Source organism: Lissotriton helveticus, chromosome 3_1, assembly GCF_964261635.1.
Source record: "Lissotriton helveticus chromosome 3_1, aLisHel1.1, whole genome shotgun sequence".
Lineage (NCBI taxonomy): Eukaryota > Metazoa > Chordata > Amphibia > Caudata > Salamandridae > Lissotriton > Lissotriton helveticus.
In genome coordinates this window covers 192924832-192938559 of record NC_136061.1, presented here as the reverse complement: position 1 = coordinate 192938559, position 13728 = coordinate 192924832, and positions in this window count along the sequence as shown.

Below are 13728 nucleotides of genomic sequence, written 5' to 3'. Positions count from 1 at the left end.
ACCCATCTAGGGAAAGTAGAAAAAACACAATTGATAAGAAAATCTGACCCAATAATTACACCTGTGAATAGAGGCATACTTTTACCACCCACAGGACCCCAATATTTCCAATGTGGAAATTGGGGTTACATCACAAGGCTTTGCCACTAAAAGAAAGCTGAGGAGCCCATGGAAATCAGGATCACTAAAAGGGTTATGTGTGTGGGAAGACAGGAAACATTGTGGTTTCAATACCCATTTAAGTTGACTGGAGAGTCCGTAGAGGCAATACTTGGCAAACGCTCTAGGCAGGCTATGAAAGCTTCTCAGACTACAGGAATGAGTACTGCCCCTATAAAAGGAACTGTTAAAATAGGATGTGAAGGCAGTGAACAGAAATAGTACCATTTAGTTAAACAAGATATTTAAAGGAAAGTGTAACAGCCTACTCCAACGAAAGTTGTGGAAACGTCCTAAGAATCTTATTTTAAGAACTGATTATTCAAAATGTGCAACCCTCCTACAAGACAGTCTAGGGAAAGCAACAAAGCAGCTGACGGGGTCACTCTGTTACAGAAGAATGAGAGATTCCATCTACAAAGTAGAAGAAATCTAGGCAAGAAAAAAAATACGGCTATATCACATGGAGTCCCATCCACTCCTGTTTTAGGGGTCGATTATGATGTCGGTCTGAAAGCATTCCGACCAAATCGTTTCGGAATGGTTTCCGACCAAATCGGATTTGGGGAATCCGACCGACCAATTACAATGGCTGTGAACACCGTTCGGTCTGGCTCCCATTGACCTCAATGGGAGCCGGCGTTCCAACCGACTACAAAGGCTCTCCTTGAAGAAAGGGGTGATTGCCGAAAATCATGCACCCTGTGGCAGGCATCCCAAAGTGACTGCCACACTTTGCATTGTTGGAAAGGGGGACCATAATTATCCCCACGGGCCTGATTCGGAGGCCCCCAGGTGAAGGGGGGCCTGCTAAGGTACCCCAAAGTCAGATTCTGGCAGCAGTTCCATGTCAGAACAACCAATTCAGAAAGGCTGTCCGAATCCCACATCCTAATCGTTCGGTCAGGAACGCGGTTCGTAGAGCTGTACTAGTCGGCTCCGACTGACTCAGTTACTCCGAATCCCATTCGGAACAGAGTCGGACAGTCCAAACAGTTTCCAAACATCATAATCGGTAGGTCGGAAATGTTTCCGATTCGGTCGGAACAAGGCTCCTGAATCGGATTCGGACTAACCGAATACTGTTCAAAGCCTTTCCGACAGACATCATAATCGACCTCTTAGTCGGTAAAGGTATGTGGGAAGCCGGGCTGCCCCGAGGGAGGACCCTATCCTACATGATGTAGGAAGAGGGCTAAAGAGGAAGAAAGTCATGAGAAGGTAGGCTTCAATTTTTCAAGAAACATTTTGTTTTATACAGAAATGGGGTAAAACCAATCTGTTCAGTTAATAGATCCTCCAACCTTTTAGGGGAGAAAGTTTTTCTCTTGCCCATCGCTTTTTGTTAGCATGCCGTTTCAGGAGGGAGAAAATGGAAAAAATGACATTAAAGATTTTTTTATGCAAAGGAATCTTTGCCCAAATTAGACAATATTGTGTGAGATTTGACAAAGGATTCGTTGGCATCAGCCCCCTGTACCAGAAAGTGAAGACAAAAACTCAATGCTGACATATGGCAACTTCAGATCTCTGCTAAGGTGTGAAGGTCTTCTGCAGTTGACAGTGAGTTATGATCCATCAAAGAAGATATGAAGTCTTTTCTGGAAGATGTAAAGATAATCTGCGTGCTGATACTAACCACAGACACGAGTGCTTGAGCAACATTAAAAATAACCACACTGAGATGTGAGACAACGTTGAAGAAACACAGGTGGTTTTGCTAGAGTTTGTTGTTCTTTGTGGGCAATCACAAGAGGCTTGTTCTTGCATCTGCAAGCAGAATGGCTGAGTAAGTTAAACGGTCACTTTTGACAAGCAGTGGTTGACAGGTCACACATTCAACTACAGAGAACCCGACTCAGCCTTCCATTTGTAAACTGAGTACCATTAAACAGGATAAAAGTAACACGTGAGCTGAATGAAGAGTTACATAAAATAAACGATCAATTTTAGTAGAAAGAGGTGCTTTTCTTTAAAATGCAGTTGTTAGTGAGCCACAATACGTGACATCTCCTTTACTAAAGAGCGCAGACAAAGCACAATGAACAGAGTGCTTCTCATCATCCATCCTCAAACCAGCCCTCCAGTACCCTGTGGTACCCTTAGCCAGTCCCAGATAAATCCAACACCAGAGGATGGAGGACACTGAAAGCTATTGGTACATTCACTGCCAACTACCCTGGTTCATGGAGGTGAGGCCCTCTTAATGCCCTGTTGCCAGCACAGATGCTCAGCTCCTGGCAGTCAATCAGATTGTTTTCTCTCTACTTACAGTGGCATGCACGGCCCCAAACACATATGTTGGCTTACTTACACACATTAGGTTTGGGGATTCTCTCTCTGCAAACACCCCTGAAAGCACTTTAGGTCACACCTTTCAGCGCAATGGCACTCAGGTCATCTCCTTTCCTCTTTCTTATTCCAAAATCTGGTGAACTTTCAGCGCAAGAGGACAAAATGCGAATGGGATGACAAAAAACAAGAATATAATATAGGGGATCTCAATTTAGAGAGTGCCACCCTTCTGATTAGTGGAGACAATGGCCAATGGTCTAGGTTCCCCTGACAAAGGGCCAACCCCTAAATTAACACATCCTGTCTGCTTTGCTGGGACCTATAATCCCTCTGAACAACTTCGGTGGTTTCTTCCGGGCGGCCGCAGTGATTGTAGCAGGTTACGGGCGGGGAGTCGCTACTTGAGAAAACAGTAGAGTGAAGAACACCCCCACCGCTAAGCCCATGATGACAGTACAATAAGAGAGTGCTTTTACGGCCCCTGATAATTCTAGGAGTGCCGATACAGAGAATTCCGGTATTTTTAATATTTTTTAATATTTTTCACACATTATATCCACTCGGTTTGGACGTGCCTTAGCGAGCGTGGACCACCGGGGATATTCTTGGTCCTGAAGAAAGCTGCATAAAATATTGGGACAGCTGAAACATGTCGACCGTATTTTGATAGGATACAAGGGGCAAAAATATTACCTCTAAGGTATCCCATTCACAGTTTTTAACGATATCAACTGACCACTGAATAAAATTGGTTCTGGTACAGCTGGTATTTTTTAATCTCACTATCACTTTCACATAACACATATTGAAAACACTTTTTTCACAACAACCTGCTCCGCTGTAAAGCAGGCGTTGAAGCACACTGGAGGGACATTCAGTTCCTCCAGTGGGAACCCTATGATGAAGCATGTCACCACTAGGGTGAGTGAGGGTTCTTCTTATCAATAAGTTATTTTTCCCATTGTGTGTGTCTCACTTATGATTTTCTTTAACAAAGTCTCATCACTATTGGTGTGAGTCGGAACGACTGGGAGCTTGGGTTTCAAGTTTTTGACCATAGCACCTACGTGTCACTCCTTTGTTGTTGTTATACATTTACTTGGGGATACAGGGGTGACCTATGATCCTTACTCTCTTGTTGTTAATATATAAAGAAAAGTAAACACCAAGCTCCATGAAAGACAGAGTCTGACATGTAACCTCTCTCTATGAATGCTCAGCAAATGTGACAAGATAAGAACAAGATTTAAAGAACTGTGCATAGAAATTCAATAGTGGTGGAAGAATACAGTCAATAGGGTTTGGGCAAGGGAACGGGCAAACTCAAGCTGGGCAGCCTAAAACTAGTGAAGCCAACAAATAGAAAGCAAGCAAATGTGAGTTACAAACTACAAAGCCAATGGTAAGCAATGGGCGGATGGCATTCCCAGGGAAACTTTCTGAATGTTGGTAGCAAACCAGACAGCTGTGCTGTCGGGTTGGCTTCAACCGAAAAAGAAGAAGTGTAAAAGCCTAGAATTCTAAAATAGAGCAGGGACCGTATCTACCATAGGTGCTGCAGTGGAACAGTGGGCCAGAGACCTGAGGAGCCCCTTGAACCCTGATAATTGCTGTATTTTACTAAAAGAACTGCCGTCAAAGAAGCCATTTTCCTTGCTTGAACCAGGGCCAATGGCATGCTTGCTATGCTCATGACAGAGAGGGTTATCTATGCATCAAATCGCAAACAAAATGACTTTAAAAGTTCTCATCTTATATTATAATTTTATTTAAAAAAGCACTGAACACCTGATCAGAAACGTGATAGAATCCACTATATATTCAAAAGATCTAGAAAAAACATAACACATAAAATGATCTTAAAATGAGAAATTCTGGGGTGTGGCTTGCCGAGCGAAGATGACGGTCACACCTTGAGTGCGCTCCCGGACCCCTCCACCATCTGCTCGCCATCCGCCCAAGGAGAGAGCCATCCAGCCTTCCCTTGCAGACTGGTTGCCCGCCACGGGCCTGGCCGCAACCCTTGCTGCGGAATTCTACAGAGGGAAGGCTTCAGAGGCGGACCAGACGGCGGATGGGCCTCGGCCCTAAAATGGCAGCCCACCCTCTGTGACTGGCGGGCTTGGCGGCTCCTAGTTGTTGTGTGCCCCGGGTGTCCCATCCGGCACTGGGAGGCGCCCTCCTTTGCAGAGGAGGTCCGATGGTGCGCTATCTATCTATCTATCTATCTATCTATCTATCTATCTATCTATCTACCTAGCTACCTACCTACCAATCTATCTATCCTTCCTTACATGAACACAAACTAATAAATCACCATTTCAACATACATAAATAAGCTTCTGAAGTCTTATTTCCAACCCACCATCCGAAAAGTGGTGTAAGAGGAAATTGAAACTTTTGTCCTCAATTAAGCTGCTGAGCAGCAAAAACTGGACATGGCAATGGAAAGGTTCATTCCCAACAGCACCAAAGAGAGACATTTCAGAAAGCCCTTCAAACTTAGTCTGAACAATTGGCTCCAAGTCAGGATGCTGCCATTGGAAGAATTACTGATGTTTTGGACCAGCAAAGTGGTTGTATCGTCCCTCTTTCCGTGGTCGTGCAGAAATATAGCCTGGGAAGAGATCCTGGTTTCTTTTAAAAAAATATTTTTGAGAATTACTCACTCTGCAGAAGTTGTGGCTGAGGAGGGGATGGGGGGGTGGCAATATCTGGGGCCACTAGTTAATGACGATCTACAAACGGCTTACCAGGAAGCTAATACTAGCAAACTTACTCCATACGCTGACATAAAACGGAGTATGATTGAAGGATGAGGAGGAAATGAGGAGGCCTATGGAATTAGATTGAGACAACTAAAAGAGACATGTGGAGATACACCACAAGCCTTCTTTTATAGGGTCAAAGACCTTGCAGAAACGTGGTTAAAATGCGAAACAGCGACAAAAGAAGAAATGCTAGTGAAAATCTACCTGATGCAGTTTTTTAATTTCTTGCATATGCCCGTCTAAGGATAGTTAAAACAGCACAGTTATGTGACTTTGTCTACTGTGGTAGTCATTGCTTCAGCTTTCAGATTTGAATAGAGCCTATGAAACCAGTTTTGTGAAGAAAGAAAGAAATACTATAGGGAAAATGACCCATCTAGGCAAAGTAGAAAAAACACAATTGATAAGAAAATCTGACCCAATAATTACACCTGTGAATAGAGGCATACTTTTACCACCCACAGGACCCCAATATTTCCAATGTGGAAATTGGGGTTACATCACAAGGTTTTGCCACTAAAAGAAAGCTGAGGAGCCCATGGAAATCAGGATCACTAAAAGGGTTATGTGTGTGGGAAGACAGGAAACATTGTGGTTTCAATACCCATTTAAGTTGACTGGAGAGTCCGTAGAGGCAATACTTGGCAAACGCTCTAGGCAGCCTATGAAAGCTTCTCAGACTACAGGAATGAGTACTGCCCCTTTAAAAGGAACTGTTAAAATAGGATGTGAAGGCGGTGAACAGAAATAGTACCCTTTAGTTAAACCAGATATTTAAAGGAAAGTGTAACAGCCTACTCCAATGACAGTTGTGGAAACGTCCTGAGTATCTTATTTTAAGAACTGATTATTCAAAATGTGCAACCCTCCTACAAGACAGTCTAGGGAAAGCAACAAAGCAGCTGACGGGGTCACTCTGTTACAGAAGAATTAGAGATTCCATCTACAAAGTAGAAGAAATCTAGGCAAGAACAAAATTACGGCTATATCACATGGAGTCCCATCCACTCCTGTTTTAGGGGTCGATTATGATGTCGGTCTGAAAGCATTCCGACCTAATCGTTTCGGAATAGTTTCCGACCAAATCGGATTTGGGGAATCCGACCGACCAATTGCAATGGCTGTGAACACCGTTCGGTCTGGCTCCCATTGACCTCAATGGGAGCCGGCGTTCCAACCGACTACAAAGGCTCTCCTTGAAGAAAGGGGTGATTGCCGAAAATCGTGCACCCTGTGGCAGGCATCCCAAAGTGACTGCCACACTTTGCATTGTTGGAAAGGGGGACCATAATTATAACCACGGGCCTGATTCGGAGGCCCCCAGGTGAAGGGGGGCCTGCTAAGGTACCCCAAAGTCAGATTCCGGCAGTAGTTCCATGTCAGAACAACCAATTCAGAAAGGCTGTCCGAATCCCACATCCTAATCGCTCGGTCGGGAACGCGGTTCATAGAGCTGTACTAGTCGGCTCCGACTGACTCAGTTACTCCGAACCCCATTCGGAACAGAGTCGGACAGTCCAAACGGTTTCCAAACATCATAATCGGTAGTTCGGAAATGTTTCCGATTCGGTCGGAACAAGGCTCCTGAATCGGATTCGGACTAACCGAATACTGTTCAAAGCCTTTCCGACAGACATCATAATCGACCTCTTAGTCGGTAAAGGTATGTGGGAAGCCGGGCTGCCCCGAGGGAGGACCCTATCCTACATGATGTAGGAAGAGGGCTAAAGAGGAAGAAAGTCATGGGAAGGTAGGCTTCAATTTTTCAAGAAACATTTTTTTTTATACAGAAATGGGGTAAAACCAATCTGTTCAGTTAATAGATCCTCCAACCTTTTAGGGGAGAAAGTTTTTCTCTTGCCCATCGCTTTTTGTTAGCAGGCCGTTTCAGGAGGGAGAAAATGGAAAAAATGACTTTAAAGATTATTTTTATGCCCAGGAATCTTTGCCCAAATTAGACAATATTGTGTGAGATTTGACAAAGGATTCGTTGGCATCAGCCCCCTGTACCAGAAAGTGAAGACAAAAACTCAATGCTGACATATGGCAACTTCAGATCTCTGCTAAGGTGTGAAGGTCTTCTGCAGTTGACAGTGAGTTATGATCCATCAAAGAAGATATGAAGTTTTTTCTGGAAGATGTAAAGATAATCTGCGTGCTGATACTAACCACAGACACGAGTGCTTGAGCAACATTAAAAATAACCACACTGAGATGTGAGACAACGTTGAAGAAACACAGGTGGTTTTGCTAGAGTTTGTTGTTCTTTGTGGGCAATCACAAGAGGCTTGTTCTTGCATCTGCAAGCAGAATGGCTGAGTAAGTTAAACGGTCACTTTTGACAAGCAGTGGTTGACAGGTCACACATTCAACTACAGAGAACCCGACTCAGCCTTCCATTTGTAAACTGAGTACCATTAAACAGGATAAAAGTAACACGTGAGCTGTATGAAGAGTTACATAAAATAAACAATCAATTTTAGTAGAAAGAGGTGCTTTTCTTTAAAATGCAGTTGTTAGTGAGTCACAATACGTGACATCTCCTTTACTAAAGAGCACAGACAAAGCACAATGAACAGAGTGTTTCTCATCATCCATCCTCAAACCTGCCCTCCAGTACCCTGTGGTACCCTTAGCCAGTCCCAGATAAAGCCAACACCAGAGGATGGAGGACACTGAAAGCTATTGGTACATTCACTGCCAACTACCCTGGTTCATGGAGGTGAGGCCCTCTTAATGCCCCGTTGCCAGCATAGATGCTCAGCTCCTGGCAGTCAATCAGATTGTTTTCTCTCTACTTACAGTGGCATGCACGGCCCCAAACACATATGTTGGCTTACTTACACACATTAGGTTTGGGGATTCTCTCTCTGCAAACACCCCTGAAAGCACTTTAGGTCACACCTTTCAGCGCAATGGCACTCAGGTCATCTCCTTTCCTCTTTCTTATTCCAAAAACTGGTGAACTTTCAGCGCAAGAGGACAAAATGCGAATGGGATGACAAAAAACAAGAATATAATATAGGGGATCTCAATTTAGAGAGTTGCAACCCTTCTGATTAGTGGAGACAATGGCCAATGGTCTAGGTTCCTTGGCCTAGGGCCAACCCCCAAATTAACACATCCTGTCTGCTTTGCTGGGACCTATAATCCCTCTGAACAACTTCTGTGGTTTCTCGGAAGGCTAAAGAGTTTTTTGAGTAGGCACAATCCCTATTAAGCCCATTTGGCAAATGCTTTTGTTATTTAATAATAAATTCCCAAGGCTAGAGTTTGGTCTTGAGAAACAAAATATAATTGAATCTGATGTGCAAGGAGCATTCCCCTGCACATGGGGGCCATTGAGTGATCTCCCTGCTGTGACTGCCACGCCTCTAATGGTGGTTATCTAGGCTGCACAGTCTAGCGACGGTCACCGGCAGCCCAGTGACAGTCAGTCGCAACGTGGTCAAGGCTTTGAATTGTCAGAGACAGCAGCAGTTCACCTACCTCTGAATGGCAGGGACAAACTGAGTGCGGCGGGAAATGTGTCTTACATCTAAAGGCGTTTCTACTAATTAAAAAAACACAAAATGAATGCTAACCAAGCATTATCAAAGCCATTAGGTCCCGCCTATGCAAGAGCTATTGGCATTGCCAATATGTTTTAGCCATGTTGTACACCAGTGAGGCTGCTGTTCAGCATGGCTAAAACTTAGCGGGGTAAAGGAGAGTGGTGTGGAATGGTGTCGTAAAGTGGAGTAGAGTGGAGTGTTATGGAGTTGTGTGGAGAGTCGTGAAATGGCATGGAGTGGTGTAGAGTGGTGAAGATTAGAGTTGAGTGGCATGCAGTAGAGCGAAGTGGAGAGTCATGGAGTGTCATAGAGTGGAGTAGAGTGTTGTGGAGTGCCGTGGAGGGAGAAGAGTGTCAGAGTGGGACCGCTTAAAGTGAAGTAGAGTTGAGTGGCGTTGAGTGGAGTAGAGTGTCAGAGTGGAGTAGGGTGTTGTAGAGTGGAGTGGGATAGAGTGTTGTAGAGTGGTGTAGAGCACAGTGGGGTGGCATAGAGGGTGTTGCATAGAGTGTTGTAGAGTAGAGTGGTGTAGAGCAGAGTGGATTGTTCTAGAGTGGAGTGGCATAGAGTGGGGTAATGTAGGAGAGTGAAATGGCATAGAGTGTTGTAGAGTTGAGTGGTATAGAGTAGAATGGAGTAGCATAGAGTGTCAGACTGGAGCAGCATAGAGTGGAGTGGCATACAGTGGAGGAGTGGAGTAAAGTGGAGTAGATTGGAGTAGTGTGTCATAAAACAGAGAGGAGTATAGTGGCATGGAGTGGGGGTGTCAAAGAATGGAATAGAGAGTCATAGAGTGGAGTATCGTGTAGTGGAGTGTCGTAGAGTGGAGTGTTGTAGACTTGACTTGAGTGAAGTGGCGTAAAGTACAGTGGTGCAGAGTAGATTTGTGTAGAGTGCATTGGTTTTGAGTTAAGTGGTGTAGAGTCCATTGGGGAAGAGTGCAGTGATTCAGAGTAGAGTGCTGCTGCATAGAGTGGTGCAGTGGTGAATAGTAGAGTGGTCTAGAGGGCACTGGCGTAGTGCAGATTAGAGTGGCATAGAGTTCAGTGGCATAATGCAATGTTGCAGAGCAGAGTGTCATAGAACGCAATGGTGTAGAGTAGGGTAGTGTAGAATGAAGTGGTATAGAGTAGAGTGTTGCAGAGTAGAGTATAGTGGCATACAGAGCAGTGGTGCAGAGTAAATTGGCGTACAGTGCAGTGGCATAAAGTGTATTGGTTTTGAGTAAAGTGGTGTAGAGTGCATTGGCGTAGAGTGCAATGGCAGAGGTGTTGAGTAGAATGGTGTAGAGTGCAGTGGGGTGGAGTAGTGCAGGGTAGATTGCAGTGGCATGGAGTGGCATAGTGTGGAATGACGCAGAGTGGAATGGCTTAGAGTGGCATAGAGTGGCTTAGAGTTGATTGTTTCAGAGTAGAGTGAAGTGTCAGAGTGCAGTGGCATACAGTAGAGTGTCGTAGAGTGCAGCGGTGCAGAGTAGATTAGAATTGCTTAGAGTGGATAGACAAAGAGTGCAGTGGTGAAGAGTGCAGTGGTGCATAGTAGAGAGTAGAGTAGGATGGGGTAGAGTGCATTGGCAGAGAACCGAGTGATGAAGAGTAGAGAAGCGTTTAATGACCTGACATAGAATGGAGTGGTGCAGAGGAGATTGCAGTGACTCAGTATGGAGTGGAGTGGTAAAGATGTGGAGTGGTGCAGAGCATAATGCAGTGACGCTGTGTGGAGTGGAGTGGCATAGTATGGAGTGGTGCAAAGTAGAGTGCAGTGTTGTGGAGAGGTGCAGTCGAGTCGAATTTGGTAAATTAAGCATGCATAGTGTGGTAGCGCACTGTCATTACAGACAACACATATTCATTTGAAATAACCATTGCATTTGCATACACATACTGATAAAAGTATACAGCGCACAAACGATAATGTGTGGAATTGTCATCACCTAGTGTATTGATTTGTTTTGATCGTATTAAAATATTTGTTTCCAGAGCACTTCAGAGTTACCAAAATATGTGTTTAATTTTTGCTTTCTATATTCTTAAATATCTGCACAATCCATTCACAAATATTTACATTTTGATTTGGCTAGAAAAAGAACATAACCTTGTGTAGCACACCCAAGTAGCAAGCATGATTGTCTTATAAATCTTCTTTCTTTGAAGTCAGAGAAAGAAAAGTAAACAACAACAAAGGAGTGACACGTAGGTGCTATGGTCAAAAACTTGAAACCCAAGCTCCCAGCCGTTCCGACTCACACCAATAGTGATGAGACTTTGTTAAAGAAAATCATAAGTGAGACACACACAATGGGAAAAATAACTTATTTATAAGAAGAACCCTCACTCACCCTAGTGGTGACATGCTTCATCATAGGGTTCCCACTGGAGGAACCGAATGTCCCTCCAGTGTGCTACAACGCCTGATTTACAGCGGAGAAGGTTGTTGTGAAAAAAGTGTTTTCAATATGTGTTATGTGAAAGTGATAGTGAGATTAAAAAATACCAGCTGTACCAGAACCAATTTTATTCAGTGGTCAGTTGATATCGTTAAAAACTGTGAATGGGATACCTTAGAGGTAATATTATTGCCCCTTGTATCCTATCAAAATAAGGTCGACATGTTTCAGCTGTCCCAATTTTTTATGCAGCTTTCTTCAGGACCAAGAATATCCCCGGTGGTCCAGGCTCGCTAAGGCGCGTCCAAACCGAGTGGATATAATGTGTGAAAAATATTTAAAAATATTAAAAATACCAGAATTCTCCGTATCGGCATTCCTAGAATTATCAGGGGCCGTAACAGCACTCTCTTATTGTACTGTCATCATGGGCTTAGCGGTGGGGGTGTTCTTCACGCTACTGTTTTCTCAAGTAGCGACTCCCCGCCCGTAACCTGCTACAATCACTGTCGATCCGGGCGGCCGCAGTGATTGTAGCAGGTTACGGGCGGGGAGTCGCTACTTGAGAAAACAGTAGAGTGAAGAACACCCCCACCGCTAAGCCCATGATGACAGTACAATAAGAGAGTGCTGTTACGGCCCCTGATAATTGTAGGAGTGCCGATACAGAGAATTCCGGTATTTTTAATTTTTCACACATTATATCCACTCGGTTTGGACGTGCCTTAGCGAGCGTGGACCACCGGGGATATTCTTGGTCCTGAAGAAAGCTGCATAAAATATTGGGACAGCTGAAACATGTCGACCGTATTTTGATAGGATACAAGGGGCAAAAATATTACCTCTAAGGTATCCCATTCACAGTTTTTAACGATATCAACTGACCACTGAATAAAATTAGTTCTGGTACAGCTGGTATTTTTTAATCTCACTATCACTTTCACATAACACATATTGAAAACACTTTTTTCACAACAACCTGCTCCGCTGTAAATCAGGCGTTGAAGCACACTGGAGGGACATTTGGTTCCTCCAGTGGGAACCCTATGATGAAGCATGTCACCATTAGGGTGAGTGAGGGTTATTCTTATCAATAAGTTATTTTTCCCATTGTGTGTGTCTCACTTATGATTTTCTTTAACAAAGTCTCATCACTATTGGTGTGAGTCGGAACGGCTGGGAGCTTGGGTTTCAAGTTTTTGACCATAGCACCTACGTGTCACTCCTTTGTTGTTGTTATACATTTACTTGGGGATACAGGGGTGACCTATGATCCTTACGCTCTTGTTGTTAATATATAAAGAAAAGTAAACACCAAGCTTCATGAAAGACAGAGTCTGACATGTAACCTCTCTCTATGAATGCTCAGCAAATGTGACAAGATAAGAACAAGATTTAATGAACTGTGCATAGAAATTCAATAGTGGTGGAAGAATACAGTCAATAGGGTTTGGGCAAAGGAACGGGCAAACTCAAGCTGGGCAGCCTAAAACTAGTGAAGCCAACAAATAGAAAGCAAGCAAATGTGAGTTACAAACTACAAAGCCAATGGTAAGCAATGGGCGGATGGCATTCCCAGGGAAGCTTTCCGATTGTTGGTAGCAAACCAGACAGCTGTGCTGTCGGGTTGGCTTCAACCGAAAAAGAAGAAGTGTAAAAGCCTAGAATTCTAAAATAGAGCAGGGACCGTATCTACAATAGGTGCTGCAGTGGCACAGTGGGCCAGAGACCTGAGGAGCCCCTTAAACCCTGATAATTGCTGTATTTTACTAAAAGAACTGCCGTCAAAGAAGCCATTTTCCTTGCTTGAACCAGGGCCAATGGCATGCTTCTATGCTCATGACAGAGAGGGTTATCTATGCATCAAATCGCAAACAAAATGACTTTAAAAGTTCTCATCTTATATTACAATTTTATTTAAAAAAGCACTGAACACCTGATCAGTAACGTGATAGAATCCACTATATATTCAAAAGATCTAGAAAAAACATAAAACATAAAATGATCTTAAAATGAGAAATTCTGGGGTGTGGCTTGCCGAGCGAAGATGACGGTCACACCTTGAGTGCGCTCCCGGACCCCTCCACCATCTGCTCGCCATCCGCCCAAGGAGAGAGCCATCCAGCCTTCCCTTGCAGACTGGTTGCCCGCCACGGGCCTGGCCGCAACCCTTGCTGCGGAATTCTACAGAGGGAAGGCTTCAGAGGCGGACCAGACGGCGGATGGGCCTCGGCCCTAAAATGGCAGCCCACCCTCTGTGACTGGCGGGCTCGGCGGCTCCTAGTTGTGGTGTGCCCCGTGGTGTCCGATCCGGCACTGGGAGGCGCCCTCCTTTGCAGAGGAGGTCCGATGGTGCGCTTTCTATCTATCTATCTATCTATCTATCTATCTATCTATCTATCTATCTATCTATCTATCTATCTATCTATCTATCTATCTATCTACCTAGCTACCTACCTACCAATCTATCTATCCTTCCTTACATGAACACAAACTAATAAATCACCATTTCAACATACATAAATAAGCTTCTGAAGTCTTATTTTCAACCCACCATCCGAAAAGT